The sequence below is a fragment of the Ranitomeya variabilis genome, chromosome 5 (assembly GCF_051348905.1).
Source record: "Ranitomeya variabilis isolate aRanVar5 chromosome 5, aRanVar5.hap1, whole genome shotgun sequence".
In the NCBI taxonomy this organism is placed as follows: Eukaryota; Metazoa; Chordata; class Amphibia; order Anura; family Dendrobatidae; genus Ranitomeya; species Ranitomeya variabilis.
In genome coordinates, this window is record NC_135236.1 from 415,716,024 (window position 1) to 415,733,454 (window position 17,431).

The following is a 17,431-nucleotide window of genomic DNA, read 5'->3' on the forward strand; positions in this document are numbered from 1 at the left end:
AATGCCATAATACAGGAGATACCAGCAGACAAGAAAACTAGGTAGTCGGGACAGCAATTTCTAGCCAGGTTAGGCTACTTTCACACTAGCGTCGTGCACTGCACATCGCTATGCGACGTTGCGGCGCACCGACGCTAGCTGTGAAAGCGCCGCACAACGGGGGCAGCGGATGCTGTTTTTCAACGCATCCGCTGCCCCATTGTGAGGTGCGGGGAGGCAGCTGCAGATGACTCGCCAAAAAAAGTTACAAGCAACGTTTTTTGGTGGCGACGGTCCGGCGCAACACGACGCAACCGTCGCACGACGGTTGCGACGTGTGGCAATGCGTTGCACTGCGTCGCTAATAAAAGTCTATGTAGAAAAAACGCATCCTGCAAGCACTTTTGCAGGATGCGTTTTTTCTGCAAAACGACGCCTAGCGACGTGTAGTGCACGACGCTAGTGTGAAAGAGGCCTTACTTGTGGTTGCCAAAAAGCAGACAGAGGACTTAGCTTCAGAATCACCAGAAGTATTTCAGGGTTCAGAGGAGCCTATTGACAGATTTTATGCTAGATGTACAGCAGTGTTCACAGATCATGATTATGACCTGAAAAATCGAAGGGAAGTTAGGTTCCTTAAAAATATGTTCCTGACAGGATTAAAAGAAGATCTAAATATTCTTCTCCCCCACCTAGTTGACCTATTCAACTCATTTCTGAAAGGGAAAGGTCCTCCTAGTCAATCCCTAGAGGCACATATTACCGTTATCCCCAAGGAGGGTAGACATGGCGTCCTCTGCAGTAACTACAGGCCTATCTCCTTGCTCAATACCGATCTCAAATTATGGGCAAAAATTATAGCTGCCAGAATTAATGGTGTTCTAGAAACTCTAATACACCCTGACCAAGTTGGCTTCGTTAGAGGAAGAGAGGGTAAGGACAACTCTATTAAAAGCCTTCTGGCTATTTCTCATGCTAAGCGCTCTGGCATCCCTCTTGCCATTCTGTCGACAGACGCCGAGAAGGCCTTTGATAGAATCAGCTGGCACTATTTGATTTGCACCTTACAAAAATTTGAGTTTCCTCCTCCGTTCATAGAGGTTATCATGACCCTCTACACGACTCCAACTGCTAAGTGAATGGCTTATTTTCAAATTCATTCATGATTAGAAACGGCACTAGACAGGGCTGCCCTCTCTCCCCTTCCCTTTTTGTGTTAGTGATGGAGACCTTGATCCAGAAAATTAGGCAAGACCCAGATATCAGAGGCTTAAGAGTGGGCCAATATGAATTCAAGACAGCTGCGTTTGCTGATGATCTTTTGCTTCTGATCTCGAACCCTAAAACAGCATTCCCCAGTCTTTTACATTTATTTACAATCTTTGCTCAAATCTTATGACTTACCTTACCTTTCCTGGATGGGGAGAGTTAATGTTATTAAATCTTATATTCTCCCCAAAAATTTTTATGTAATGAATATGGTCCCCATTCCTCTCCCTAATTCTTTCTTTACCTCCGTGAAGAAATTGGTTGCAAATTATGTTTGGAGATCTAAAAGAGCCAGACTTCCCCCTAAAATTCTTTCTCTACCTAAAAATAAAGGTGAACTTGGCCTCCCTAACTTTAAGACTTACTACCACGCAATCCACCTCGCTAGATGGTTACGTCTGGTTAAGTCTAACCTAGACCCTAAAACTCCTAACTTCGAAATCACTCTGTTGGGTAATAAAGCAGATATCTTTCTCTGGTCCTCCTGTACCCCCCCTCTCACTCACTCGATGTTATTACTCACAACACCTTAGCCATTCGATGCTCTTTAATCCCTAATAAGGTACCTCACTGTTACTTTTTAGATAACTTTCCATTGAAGATCATCCCTTGGCCTACTGATCCCAATTACATTGATACTTTTGGTCTGTGGGACTCGTTACCTAACTTACCAATCTCACACCTCCTTTCCAACCAAATCCCCAGCATAGACGCTTGGCTAAGGGACGCCAAGAGACGTCCCCACAACCTTCTACAAAAGCACCATGTAACTTTTATACTCTCCAAACTTAAATCATTACAAAAAAATAACTCTGACTGGCTATGGCTAGAATTTCTTGTAGGCCTTAGCTACCCTCCCTCCAAACTCATTTCCAAAATTTACGCTAACCTCATTTTCCACCCATACAGTTCACACCCCTCTATTTATCGTCATGGGAATCAGAACTAAAGCTGTCTTTGTCCCCCCAAGAATCGAACCAGATTCTGAGTAACTCCCACGGCTTCTCAAGATGTATCTCACTACAAGAAAACTCCTTTAAAATTCTATCACGCTGGTATAGAACCCCCGAAATATTATTCCACATGGGTTTAACTTTCTCTCCTCTATGCTGGAGGTGTTCAGTTTCGGTGGGCTCCCTGGCACATATCTTCTGGATTTCGTCATCTAGCTAGATGACAAAAAACTGTAAATTGACAAACATGAGGACATTCAGCAAATGCGCAAGGGGAAAAAGTTGTTTTCTTACGTCGCTGCATTTCACCTCAGTTGAAACACATAACACCAGAAAGGGTAAAAGGCCATAAGCTAAGCAATTGTGCCCACTTCCATAAGTACACTGAGAACATTCTTAGGGCTGATCGGCTACTGTAGAGAATGGATTCCCTCTGCATCACAAATCATGCACCCTCTATTTGATGTGTTATCAATGTGAAACGAGGGTCAGCCATACCAACTGACCACAGAAGCAAAAGAGGGGTTTATTGACCGGAAGGAAGCCATTCTCTCAGCCCCAGCACTAGGAATCCCAAGTTATGACCTCCCTTTCCTTTGTACTGTCATAAATCCGGGGGGACATGTTATGGGTGTACGGTTTTAACACAAATACTTGCCAATATGCAAGAGACACCAATCTCTAACGTAAATCTAGAGCTTTATGTAAATTGGTCAGTTTTTTTTTCCCAAAGATATAGCACCTCATAGAGGTTGTGCAATAGTTGATCAACATGAGGTGGTAAAAAGTGAAGCTATACCTTTTAGGATGTCTGCTCGGGAAGCTGAATTGAAAGCACTCGCTGAGGCATGTATAATGGCAGAGCATTCACCTATAGTGCCACGCATTTGGCACTTTCCATGATTGCGGCCCCATATGGAAGAGCAGGAAGTTTATTGGTTCTTCTGGTAAACCTGTTAAAAATGTAGACTTGGTGGCTCAACTTCAAGTTGCTATGGTCAAGGTTCAAGCTCACACTAAAGAGGGCACTAGAGAGGCTGAAGGTAATAAACGAGCTGACATTGCAGCAAAAGCTGCTGCTTTGCTTCCTCTCCCCGCAGAGATATACACGGTGCAGGGGTCCGGGGGGACGGACCTACAACTACTCCAGAGCCTGCAAGATCAGGCCTCTCCACCGAAAAAGAAGGATGGCAAAGGCACTCATGTGCGAAGGAAGAAGATGGACTAAGGAGAGCGGACAGTAAGTACTGCCTTCCTAGGGCACTGTTCCCCATGATGTACGCTCTCTCATGGACTGGCGCATCAGTCCAAAGACGCAATGGTAAGTTAGGTAAAAGCTAATTGGGTGACCCCAGAATTCCATTGTGCTGCTGCTATATTCGTATAGGGATGCGTAGTCTGTGTATGCCTAAATGTGGGAAAAGTGCACCGCCTGACCACTGTACCTGCTCCAGCTACTTCAAATTAATTTCATACAGCTTCCAGAGGTAGGCATCTATGAATGTGTTGGTATGTATAGACTAGATGACATTTTTGATAGTATAACTGATTATTTATTTGATGCTCTAAGATGTTAAATCAGCCTACATGAAACAGCTTATAGTTATTATTAATCATCATTCTATAGTACATAATTATCTCACAGCCTCTCAAGGAGGCTTCTGTCAGGTGGCAGGACCTGCCTGTTGCCGCTATATAGATCCTTCCGGACTAATGAGAATTACTCCCTGAATGGCTCTTATGGTTAAACCCCGTGAACCTGTTCAAAGGAATAGGTGGATGGATATCGGGTGTAAGTCATGTCCTAATTCAAGCAGTTTTAGTGATACTAATCATTGCAGTAATGATAAACTTATTTGTTATGCAATAAAGAAAATTCTCAGTTCTGATTGTAAATGTTTTTCAGGTAAACGTAAAGCTAAAATCGATACTGACTATGAGATAGGGCAGACTCAAGTGATCACTACCTTGATAATAAAGCAAACCCAAGTGATGACTACCTCAATAACTGCACTCCAACCTGAATGCATATTCTGCAACAAGCAAACTTCAGTAGACTTGGGGATTGTATTTCAGAAGACCGAAGGTCTGATAAAAGACAAAAAGCCCACAGAGAACTTACAAATACTCATTGACAATATGGACTCTATGAATTATATTAACAAACAAAAACTATATTTTATTTTCTAACACATATTTTAATATATTAATATAAATGTCTATATTTCTATGTCATAAAAACTTATCTATATCATCCCCTTATAATAATCCCTTTATAGAAATAGGGTTAGAAGGAACAGAAGGTCTGACCCACAAGTATAATTTGAATGGACACACAGCATGTCGGTATCCCATGATATACACCGGATAAGCCATGTATTTTGTGAAGTAGGGTTATCTTGCAGACCTGAGTCACAGGAAGGGATCAGCTAGGGCAAGGTAGACCAGATGATAAAAAGAGGGGAATTGTTAAAGAAATGGTTAATCTTCATGTTTTTAATATCAGAAAAATAACAGAAAAACAAGTATTGTGCAATGTTATCATCTGAGTCTCTTCTAGCACAATTTCCCAGACATTCCACATAGCAGTGGTCAATAATTCCCAGAAATTGCCAGGGACATCTTGTTTTTGTCCAGATTAACGATATGTGTCTGTTTTTGTCTGAATCCACCCAAAAATCCTGAATATTCAGCCAAAATCTCATAAAACGCAGACATGTGCAAAGCACCCCCCCCACATTCTTCTCATGTGATCTATCTTGTATACCAGGATGTGTCTGACAACCCTTTGTATAATATATCTCCTTGCCAATTTATTATGTAACTCTATATTTCCTTTTGATTGATTTAGAATGGTGTCAAGATTGGGTATTTTCTGTCATGTAAACCCCTCAAAATGACTTTAAATGTGAGGTGGTCCCTAAAAAAAATGGTTTTGTACATTTTGTTGTAAAAATGAGAAATCGCATGTCAAATTTTAACCCTTATAAATTCCTAAAAAAAAAATTTTGTTTTCAAAATTGTGCTGATGTAAAGTAGATATGTGGGAAATGTTATTTATTAACTATTTTGTGTGACATATCTCTCTGATTTAAGGGCATAAAAATTCAAAGTTTGAAAATTGCAAAATTTTAAATTTTTTTGCCATATTTCCATTTTTTTCATAAATAATCGCAAGTAATATCGAAGAAATGTTACCACTAACATGAAGTACAATATGTCACGAAAAAACAATCTCAGAATCAGCGGGATCCGTTAAAGCGTTCCAGAGTTATAACCTCATAGTGACAGTGGTCAGTATTGTAAAAATTGGCACGGTCATTAAGTACCAAATTGGCTCTGTCACTATGGGGTTAAAATCAGCCCCACTGGCAGCAATAGGGACAGACAGCTTTACTGTACACTCTTTTCTGATTCTAGACCGATTGGAAGCCTTATGGGGAATGGGCCACTGTGGAGTTGTAGGAGATAAACACTACAGACCACGGGATCTTCTGCTGTGATCTTTCCATGTAAATATAGCAGATTTCATTAATTGTACTAAATATCGCATTAAGGCTATGTGCCCACGTTCAGGAAAGTGTGCAAAATCCTGACTACTTTCGCAGGAAATCTGTATAAATCTGTATACGTATTTTTCGCGTTTTTCTCGTGTTTTTCTGGAGCTTCCCAATGCAATAAATAGCGGGAAATCGGCAAAAAATCCGCAAAATTTATGAACATGCTGCGTTTTTTTCCACAATGCGTTTTTTCGCGTTTTTTTCCACAATGCGTTTTTTATCACGTAAAAAAACGCAACATGTGCACAAAAATTGCGGAATGCATTAAAATTGATGGGATGCCTAATGTATGCGTTTTTTAAGCATTTTTGCAACGGAAAACCATCGAAAAAACGCACAAAAAAAATGTGAGAAATCCGGAACATGTGTACACAGCCTCAGTGTTTTTTTTGGCATTCTGCTGCATTTATGTGGTGTTTTTAACAACATTATTTTATGCAGCCAGGTGTTACTTTAAACCCCGTTTATTACTAATGAATAGCCACAATACCTATTGTGCTCCACTCCACTCTGTCCTCCTTTCAGAGATCAGTGCCCCATTCTCTTCTCCGTGATGGCTGATACAGAGGCGTAGGGAGCACTGTGAAAAGTCTTAACTATTATTCTCCCGACTTTCCACTGGTGTGGGATGGACAGTGATGTTTGTCTGTCGTCCTGTGGATTTATGTAATTTTATTAGATGGTTGTAACTTGTATGGATGTTTGTTTTCTTTGGTCTCAAAAATTGTATTTAACCCCTTTCTGACATATGACGTACTATCCCGTCGAGGTGGGGTGGGCCCATATGACCACCGACGGGATAGTACGTCATATGCGATCGGCTGCGGTCACGGGGGGAGCGCGGCCAAGTGTCAGCTGACTATCGCAGCTGACATCCGGCACTATGTGCCAGGAGCGGTCACGGACAAAACATGATCAAACATGGTCAAACATGATCGCAGTGTTCCGACGGTATAGAGAAGCATCGCGCAGGGAAGGGGCTCCCTGCGTGCTTCCCTGAGACCCTTGGAGCAACGCAATGTGCTCGCGTTGCTCCGAGGGTCTCCTACTTCCTCCTCCCAGCAGGCCCCGGATCCAAAATGACCACGGGGCTGCTTCCGGGTCCCAGCGCCTGCTCAGAAGCCTGCAGTCCTGCCTGTCAGATTGCTGATCTGACACAGTGCTGTGCAAAGTGTCAGATCAGCGATCCCACCTTATAACATGATGCCCCCCGGGCAATGTTATGGTGTAAAAAAAAAATATTCACAAGTGTAAAAAAAAAAATTAAAAAAAACTCCTAAATAAAGAGAAAAAAATATATTGTTCCCATAAATACATTTCTTTATCTAAATAATAAAAAAAAACAATAAAAGTACACATATTTAGTATTGCTGCGTCCATAACGACCCGACCTATAAAACTGTCCCACTAGTTAACCGCTTCAGTGAACACCGTAAAAAAAAAAAAAAAGAGGTAAAAAACATACAGCATCATCAGCAAAAAATAAAAAAGTTATAGTCCTCAGAATAAAGCGATGCAAAAATAATTCTTTTTTACATAAAATAGTTTTTATCGTATAACAGCGCCAAAACATAAAAAAATGATATAAATGAGGTATCGCTGTAATCGTACTAACCCGAAGAATAAAACTGCTTTATCAATTTTACGAAACGCGGAACAGTATAAATGCACCCCCCCAAAAAAAAATTCTTGAATAGCTGGTTTTTGTCATTCTGCCTCACAAAAATCGGAATAAAAAGCGATCAAAAAATGTCACATGCCCAAAAATGGTACCAATAAAAACGTCAACTCGTCCCGCAAAAAACAAGACCTCACATGACTCTGTGGACCAAAGTATGGAAAAATTATAGCTTTCAAAACGTGGAGACGCAAAAACTATTTTTTGCAATAAAGAGTCTTTTGGTGTGTGACAGCTGCCAATCATAAAAATCCGCTAAAAAACCCGCTATAAAAGAAAATAAAACCCCCTTCATCACCCCCTTAGTTAGGGAAAAATAATAAAATAAAAAAATATATATATTTCCATTTTCCCATTAGGGTTAGGGCTGGGGTTAGGGTTGGGACTAGGGTAGGGGCTAGGGTTAGGGTTGGGGCTAGAGTTGGGGCTAGGGTTAGGGTTGGGGCTAGAATTAGGGATAGGGTAAGGGTTGGGGCTAGGGTTGGGGTTAGGGCTACAGTTAGGGTTGGGGCTAAAGTTAGGGTTAAGGTTAGGGCTAAATTTAGGGTTAGGGTTGGGGCTAAAGTTAGGGTTTGGATTACATTTACGGTTGGGATTAGGGTTAGGGATGTGTCAGGGCTAGGGGTGTGGTTAGGGTTATGGTTGGGATTAGTGTTAGGGGTGTGTTGGATTTAAGGGTGTGGTTAGGGTTGGGATTAGGGGTGTGTTGGAGTTAGGGGTGTGGTTGGGGTTAGGGGTGTGGTTGGGATTAAGGTTAGGGGCATGTTCGGGTTAGGGGTGTGGTGAGGGTTATGGTTAGAGTTAGGATTATGGTTAAGGGTGTGTTTGGGTTAGGGGTGTGATTGGGTTGGGGTTTCAGTTAGGATTGGGGGTTTCCACTGTTTAGGCACATCAAGGGATCTCCAAACGCGACATGGCGTCCGATCTCAATTCCAGCCAATTCTGCGTTGAAAAAGTAAAACAGTGCTCCTTCCTTTCCGAGCTCTCTCGTGCACCCAAACAGGGGTTTACCCCAACATATGGGGTATCAGCGTACTCAGGACAAATTGGACCACAACTTTTGGGGTCCAATTTCTCTTGTTATCCTTGGGAAAATAAAAATTGGGGGGGGGGGGGGGGGGGCTAAAAAAAACCTTTTTGTGGGAAAAAATGATTTTTTATTTTCATGGCTCTGCGTTATAAACTGTAGTGAAACACTAGGTGTTCAAAGTTCCCACAACACATCTAGATAAGTTCCTTGGGGGGTCTAGTTTCCAATATGGGGTCACTTGTGGGGGGTTTCTACTGTTTAGGTATATCAGGGGCTCTGCAAATGCAATGTGACACCTGCAAGCCAATCCATCTAAGTCTGCATTCCAAACGGCGCTCCTTCCCTTCCGAGCTCTGCCATGCGCCCAAACGGTGGTCCCCCACACATATGGGGTATTAGCGTACTCAGGACAAATAGGACAACAACTTTTGTGGTCCAGTTTCTCCTGTTACCCTTGGGAAAATATAAAACTGGGGGCTAAAAATAAATTTTTGTGAAAAAAAAAGGAATTTTTATTTTCACGGCTCTGCGTTATAAACTGTAGTGAAACAGTTGGGGGTTCAAAGCTCTCACAACACATCTAGATAAGTTCCTTGGGGGGTCTGCAAACACAATGTGACGCCTGCAGACCATTCCATCTAAGTCTGCATTCCAAACAGCGCACCTTCCCTTCCGAGCTCTGCCATGCATCCAAACGGTGGTTCCCCCCCACCATACATGGGGTATCAACGTACTCAGGACACATTGGACAACAACTTTTGGGGTCCAATTTCTCCTGTTACCCTTGGGAAAATACAAAACTGGGGGCTAAAAAATAATTTTTGTGAAAAAAAAAGAATTTTTATTTTCACGGCTCTGCGTTACAAAGTGTAGTGAAACACTTGAGGGTGTTAGGGTTTGCGGAACGCACCGAATATATTTATTGATGTGATTGGTGCGTTCGCAACCCGGGGTCCACCGTGCAGGAAATATCCTGCCGCTAAGTGAATGGCGGCTCAATATGGCGGTATTAACCAGCTGTTAGCTTCACAGAGCGGCCGAGAGAGCAAAGCTCTGTGCCCTGTTAACTCTCACAGAGACACAGGCTAACTACCCAGAAGAGAGCAGTCAGTGGTCATGCATGCACACAACACTCCTCGCCGGAGGTGCCAGCATTCTATGGGCTTATTTCAGCCGGGTCCCTGAATACTTTCATACACAATCTCCTCGCCGGAGGTGCCAGCATTCTAGGGGCTTATTTCAGCCGGGTCCCTGAACACATTCACGCATATGACCACAGTGGCGCAAAGCATGTAACTTTAGAAGATACTAGCGCATGGCCGTGCGGCCATGCGAGCCTTAAATAACAGCAGCACGTACAGGACCTTCCAAAAGAGGACCAATGAGAAACTGCTACAGAGCCTGCGTACCTACAGGACCTTCCTAGAAAGACCAATAGATTTGGCTGCAGTACCTGAACATGTGACCCTTGATCTCCAGTGAGAGATCCTACCCTGGGCATGCTCAGTGTGTGCAAAGCAGGACTTAGTCCCAGAAAAGCCTGTTCGCCGTAGATCAGTGCAGGGTACAATAGCAGAGCCTGGAGAAGCAGCAATAACCCTTTGCACTGAATCAGACTCAGTGAGATGCTGGGACCGACGTCTCTGCTGAGCAGGCTCCACTGCGGCCGATGGAGAATGGGAGACCGCAGCAGGCACGGATCGAGATTCCCCCTGTGCAGCAGAGGAAATTCGACTCCTAACAGAGGGTTCAAAGCTCTCACAACACATCTATATAAGTTCCTTGGGGGGTCTAGCTTCCAATATGGGGTCACTTGTGAGGGGTTTCTACTGTTTAGGTACATTAGGGATTCTGCAAACGCAATGTAATGCCTGCAGACCATTCCATCTAAGTCTGCATTTCAAACAGCGCTCCTTTCCTTCCAAGCTCTGCCATGCACCCAAACGGTGGTTCCCCCCCACATGTGGGGTATCAGCGTACTCACGACAAATTGGTCAACAACTTTTGGGGTCCAATTTATCCTGTTACCCTTGGGAAAATACAAAACTGGGGGCTAAAAAATAATTTTTATTTTCACGGCTCTGCATTATAAACGTCTGTGAAGCACTTGGTGGGTCAAAGTGCTCACCACACATCTAGATAAGTTCTTTAGGGGGTCTACTTTCCAAAATGGTGTCACTTGTGGGGGGTTTCAATGTTTAGGCATATCAGGGGCTCTCCAAACGCAACATGGCGTCCCATCTCACTTGCAGTAAATTTTGCATTGAAAAGTCAAACGGCGCTCCTTCCCTTCCGAGCTCTGCCATGCGCCCAAACAATGGTTTACCCCCACATATGGGGTATCGGCGTACTCAGGACAAATTGTACAACAACTTTTGAGGTCCAATTTCTTCTGTTGCCCTTGGGAAAATAAAAAATTGGGGGCAAAAAGATAATTTTTGTGAAAAAATATGATTTTTTTATTTTTACGGCTCTGCATTATAAACTTCTGTGAAGCACTTGGTGGGTAAAAGTGCTCACCACACATCTAGATAAGTTCTTTAGGGGGTCTACTTTCCAAAATGGTGCCACTTGTGGGGGGTTTCAATGTTTAGGCACATCAGGGGCTCTCCAAACGCAACATGGCATCTCATCGCGATTCCAGTCAATTTTGCATTGAAAAGTCAAACGGCGCTCCTTCCTATCCGAGCTATGCCATGCGCCTAAACAGTGGTTTACCCCCACATATGGGGTATCGGCGTACTCAGGACAAATTGTACAACAACTTTAGGGGTCCATTTTCTCCTGTTACCCTTGGTAGAATAAAACAAATTGGAGCTGAAGTAAATTTTTTGTGATAAAAAGTTAAATGTTAATTTTTTTTAAACATTCCAAGAATTCCTGTGAAACACCTGAAGGGTTAATAAACTTCTTGAATGTGGTTTTGAGTACCTTCAGATGTGCAGTTTTTAGAATGATGTCACACTTGGTTAGTTTCTATCATATAGACCCCTCAAAATGATTTCAAATGTGATGTGGTCCCTAAAAACAAATGGTGTTGTAAAAATGAGAAATTGCTGGTCAACTTTTAACCCTTATGATTCCCTAACAAAAAAAAATTCTGGTTCCAAAATTGTGCTGATGTAAAGTAGACATGTGGGAAATGTTACTTATTAAAGAAGTTGTCCACTATTATAACTTTTTTTTTTTTTTTTAAATCTTGCTATTATGTGCCACTGAAAACATCTACTGTGTTTATTTTAGCAATATTACCTTTTATCATGCTGTAGCAGCACATCTTTACTGCTGGATCCAGCTCTCATGGGGTTAATCGACAACTTCCTTTCTCCTGACTTACTGTGCTCTAATACTATAAGTTCCATGATGCATTGCACTCACCTGTAACTCTGCACCTGGCACACCCACTCCAAAACACACCCCAACCCCTCCCTCCTCTCCCCCCTCTATCTTCAAAAAGATTTGTGATGTCATTTCTGTCCAACCTCCTCTTTTACATTTGTCCAACCCACACTCCATTACACAGATAGATAGATAGATAGATAGATGGATAGATAGATAACAAAAAGATAGATAGATAGATAGATAGATGAATACATACAGATATATCTATATATCTATGTCTATTTCCATAGATATGTCCATATCCATGTTTCTAAACCCCTTCACCCCTGGAGCTTTTTTGTTTTCGTTTACCGCTCCCCTTCTTCCCAGAGCCATAATTTTTCCGTCAATATGGCCATGTGAGGGCTTGTCTTTTGCGGGCCAAGTTCTACTTTTGAACAACATCATTGGTTTTACCATGTCATGTAACAGAAAATGTGAAAAAAATTCAAAGTGCAATGAAATTGCAAAAAAGTGCAAATCCCACACTTGTTTTTTTGCTTGGCTTTTTTGCTAGGTTCACTAAGGGTATGTGCACACGTCAGGATTTCTTGCAGAAATTTCCTGAAGAAAACCGGAAATTTTCTGCAAGAAATCCGCATTTTTTTTTTTTGCGTTTTTTTCCCGTTTTTTTCGCGTTTTTTTTTAGCATTTTGCAAGCGAAATTAGCTTGCAGAATGCTAAAGTTTTCCAAGCGATCTGTAGCATCGCTTGGAAAACTGACTGACAGGTTGCTCACACATGTCAAATATACTGTTTGACAAGTGTGACCAACTTCTTACTATAGATGCTGCCTATGCAGCATCAATAGTAAAAGATAGAATGTTTAAAAATAATAAAAAAATAAAAAAAATGGTTATACTCACCTGCAGACAGCCGATCTCCTCAGCGACGTCCGTTCCTATAGATGGTGTGTGTGTGCAGGGCCTTCGATGACGTCGCGGTCATGTGAGCGGTCACATGAGCGGTCACGCGACCAATCACAAGACCGCGATGTCATCGCAGGTCCTTCACACACACCATCTATAGGAACGGAAGCGGCAGCATGCACCGCTGAGAGGCGGGAAGACTCCGGGGCCATCGAAGGTGAGTATATCACTATTTTTTATTTTAATTATATGGTGCCCAGTCCGTGGAGGAGAGTCTCCTCTCCTCCACCCTGGGTACCAACCGCACATGATCTGCTTACTTCCCGCATGGTGTGCACAGCCACATGCGGAAAGTAAGTAGATCAATGCATTCCTAGGTGTGCGGAATCCCCGCAATTCCGCAAATTTAATGAACATGTTGCTTTTTTTTCCGCGATGCGATTTTTTTGCGGAAAAAAATGCAACATTTGCACAAGAAATGCGGAATACACTGTAAATAATAGGAGGCATATGTAAGCGTTTTTTTCGCATTTTTATCACGTTTTTATAGCGAAAAAACGCGAAAAATACTGAACGTGTGCACATGGCCTAAATGCTAAGGCTGTGTGCGCACGTTGCGGATTTGATTGCAGATTTTTTGCCGCACTGAATTGCATCAAATCCGCAGTGTAGTGCACAACCAATGTAAGTCTATGGGAGCCGCAGACTTGTGCACATGCTGCGGAAAAAGCCGCACCGAAACGCAGCTTTTTTTCTCGCAGCATGTCACTTCTTTTGTGCCGAACTGCAGCGTTTCTGCACCCATTGACTTGCATTGAATTGGGCACATCCGCAGCAAAACCGCAGATGTAAAAAAGATCTGCAGTTTAGAGGCGGATGTGGGTCCGAGAAACGCTGCAGTTCGGGAGGAGCGAAGTGTGTGGGCGGAAAGTGGGCGGTGACTGTGTGCGTGTATGTGTGTGCTTGCGGGGTCTGCGGGCTGTTCGGATGTGTGCGGCGCTGTGCGGGACTGTTCAGGTGTGTGCGGGACTCTTCGGGTGTGTGCGGGACTGTTCAGGTGTGTGCGGCCCTGTGCGGGACTGTTCGGGTGTGTGCGGGGCTGTGCGGGGGGGGGGTCTTTTGGGGTGTGTGTGCAGGCATTATCCGATGGGACTACAAGTACACAGCATCCAATCTGCAGCTCATTCGGATGTAATCCGGACAGTGGACACACACCCTACGCTATCCATTCATTTATCAATAGATATATCTATCCAGACACATCTATAGATAGATTTATGAATAGATAGATGTATGCATCTATAGATCTATCTATATGTAGATCTGTCTATCCATTTCATCTATCATCTATCTGTCTATCTGTGTGTGTAATGGAGTGTGGGTTGGACAAATGTAAAAGAGGAGGTTGGACAATAATGACATCACAAATCTTTTTTTTTTTGTTCAATAATACATCTTTATTTAGCTTTCCAAAACGCATAAAAACCGCACCAAAAGCGAATTAAAAAATGCATCAAAACCGTGCAAAAAACTGCATAAAAAACGCATCAAAACTGCACAAAAAACGCATCAAAACTGCACCAAAAACTGCATCAAAACCGCACCAAAATTGCATCAACACTGCACCAAAACTGCACCAAAAACCGCACCAAAACTGCACCAAAAACTGCATCAAAACCGTACCAAGAACTGCATCAAAACCGCACCAAAAACTGCATCAAAACCGCACTAAAACTGTAAAACTGCACCAGGTTTTGATGCAGTTTTTATGCAGTTTTTGGTGCAGTTTTGATGCTTTTCTTGGTGCGGTTTATGCGCGGTTTTAATGCCGTTTTTGGAAATAAATAAACGGAAAATGTGCATGATTTGAATGGAAACATGCATGAAAAAACGGATTCCAAGGCCGGATTCAACATTTCACATCTCAGTTTCATACGTTTTTTAGACGGATCCGTCGCTGTGCGTTTTTTCGCCGGACAGAAAAAACGTTCCTCTGTATGTGTTTTCCGTCCGGCGGAAACAGCTTTTTTGATGGATCCGGCAAAAAACGGATGAAACGTGTGGCCATCAGGCGCAATCCGGCGCTAATACAACTATATGAGAAAAAAACGGATCCGGCGGAAAAAATTAGATCCGTTTTTTTCAAAACTCGCCGGATTGTGCCTCACGGCAAAAAGCTGATGTGAAAGCAGCCAGATATATGAATAGATACATCTATGTATCTATAGATATATCTATATATAAATATATCTATGGATAGATATATCCATAGATTTATAATAGAATGGCCGATGTTTCTAAGGCTACTTTCACACTAGCGTCGTGCACCGCACGTCGCAATGCGTCGTTGTGGAGAAAAAACGCATCCTGCAAAGTTGCCCGCAGGATGCGTTTTTTCTCCATAGACTTTTATTAGAGACGCATTGCGACGGTTGCGCCGTGTTTTGGCGCACCGCCGGCACAAAAAAAGTTACATGTAAAGTTTTTTGTTGCGTCTAGTCCGCCATTTTCGACGGTGCATGCGCGGGTGAAACGCAGCCCCCTCCTCCCCGGACCTTGCAATGGGGCAGCTGAAGCGTCTTAAGACTGGACCAGTATGCGTCGGTACGTCGGGCCGACGCAGCGCGACGGCCCCTTACCAACGCTAGGGTGAAAGCAGCCTAAGGCTACTTTCACACTTGCGTTTTTAGCAATCCCTCTTTTTGGGAAAAAAACGGATCCTGCAAATGAGCTCGCAGGATGCGTTTTTTACCCATAGACTTGTATTATTGATGGATCGCGGCTAGATGGCCACACGTCGCGTCCGTCGTGCAACGGATGCGTCGTGTTTTGGCGGCCCGTTGGGACGAAAAAACGTTCAAGTGAAAGTTTTTTTGTCTGTCACGTCTGCCATTTTCTACCGCGCATGCACGGCCAAAACTACTCCCCCTCCTCCCTGGACTTCAGAATGGGCAGCGGATGCGTTGAAAAACTGCATCCACTGCCCACGACGTACACAAATTTCACAACGTGCGTCAGTACGTAGGTCCGACGCATAGCGACGGACCCGTACCGACGCAAGGGTGAAATAGGCCTTTAAGAGCGTTTAATTTAATAAAAAAATGGCGTGGGCGCCTGCGCAATTTTCTGCACCAGAGGGGGAAAGCCGACGGCCGGGGGCCAATATTTGTAGCCTGCTATGAATATCAGCCCGCAGCTGTCTGCGTAGCCTTTACTGGCTATTAAAATAGGGAGACCCCCCAAAAAAAAATGTCATGGGGTCCCCCTATATTTTATAGCCAGAAAGGCTAAGCAGACAGCTGCAGGCTGATATTCATAGCCTAGAGAGGGGCCATGGATATTGGTCCCCCTCTGGCTACAAATACCAGTCCGCAGCCGCCCCTCTCTTCCCACTCCCGTGTAGCAGTGGGATATGGGGTAATAAGGGGTTAAGGTCACCTTGCTATTGTAAGGTGACATTAAGCCGGGTTAATAACGGAGAGGCGTCAATAAGACGCCTATCCATTATTAATCCAATAATAAGAAAGGGTTAATAAAACACACACACACACATTAGGAAAAAGTATTTTAATATTCTTCATTTCACCATACTTACCATACTTCAGCGCCTGCAAAAAACGTAAAATAATAAACCGCATACTACCTGTCCGCCGTAGTCCAATTAATAACGAGTGTCCCACGACGATCTCCCCTATAGAACAGTGACATCGGGTGATGTCACTGCTCTATAGGACCCTCAGTGACACACTGACAGGAGACAATGGCTCCTGCAGTGCATCACTGAGAGGTTACTATAGTTCACTGGTCTCACTTTATGGCAATTGCTGCCTGGGAAAATGTCTCATACAGCAATGCCATAAAGTGAGACTAGGGACTATTTTCTCACAGTGGCGTAGGAATACATTGTGAGGAATACATTGTGGAAGGATACCTTCCATCATTGTGTTCCTGGAGCCCCTGGAGAGCAGTCACATCAGCAGATGCTCCTGCTCTCCACGGGAGATCGTCGAGGGACACTCGTTTTAATTGGATTTCTGCGGATCAGGGAGTATATTGTTTGTTTATTATTTTAATATTCTTTACAGATGACACTGGCTTCGGGGAACAAAGTGACAAGTGATGGTGAGTATGTACTCTATGTTACATGTACTGTATGTCTATATGTATGTTGTATGTATGTACTGTATGTGGCATGTCGCATGATGTCACATGCTGCATGTCGTCGCATGGCGCATGTCGTCGCATGCTGCATGTCGTCACATGTTGTCATATGTCGCTTGCTGCATGTCGTCGCATGGCGCATGTTGTCACATGTCGCATGCCGTCGCATGGCGCATGTCGTCGCATGGCGCTTGTCGTCGCATGCTGCATGTCGTCGCATGATGTGACATGTCGCATTTCGTCGCATGGCGCATGTCGTCGCATGTCGCTGCATGTTGTCGCATGTCGTAGCATGTCACATGCTGCATGTCGTCGCATGTTGTCACATGTCGCTTGCTGCATGTCGTCGCATGTTTTCACATGTAGAATGTCGCATGGCGCATTTCGTCTCATGTCGTCGCATGGCGCATGTTGTCGCATGGTGCATGTCGTTGCATGGCGCATGTTGTCACATGTCGCATGCTGCATGTCGTCGCATGGTGCATACTGCAAGTCGTCGCATGTTGCATGGCACCGCATGGTGCATGTCATCGCATTTCCTGTATGTGTGT

At 43.6% G+C, this 17,431-nt stretch overlaps 1 protein-coding gene across 7 annotated transcripts in view; it reads right to left on the reverse strand.

Annotated features, from left to right (window-relative positions):
- The window catches only part of MSRB3 (methionine sulfoxide reductase B3), a 411,351-nt gene that overhangs the window by 307,466 nt on the left and 86,454 nt on the right, over nucleotides 1-17,431 (reverse strand). Inside the window, exon 2 of one of the 7 annotated variants that reach the window (XM_077265193.1) lies at nucleotides 6,252-6,415. The exons of the other annotated variants lie outside the window; for them this stretch is intronic. The gene's annotated coding sequence lies outside the window, so the exon portion shown is untranslated. The remainder of the gene's footprint in view (nucleotides 1-6,251; nucleotides 6,416-17,431) is intronic. 7 annotated transcript variants of the gene reach the window in all.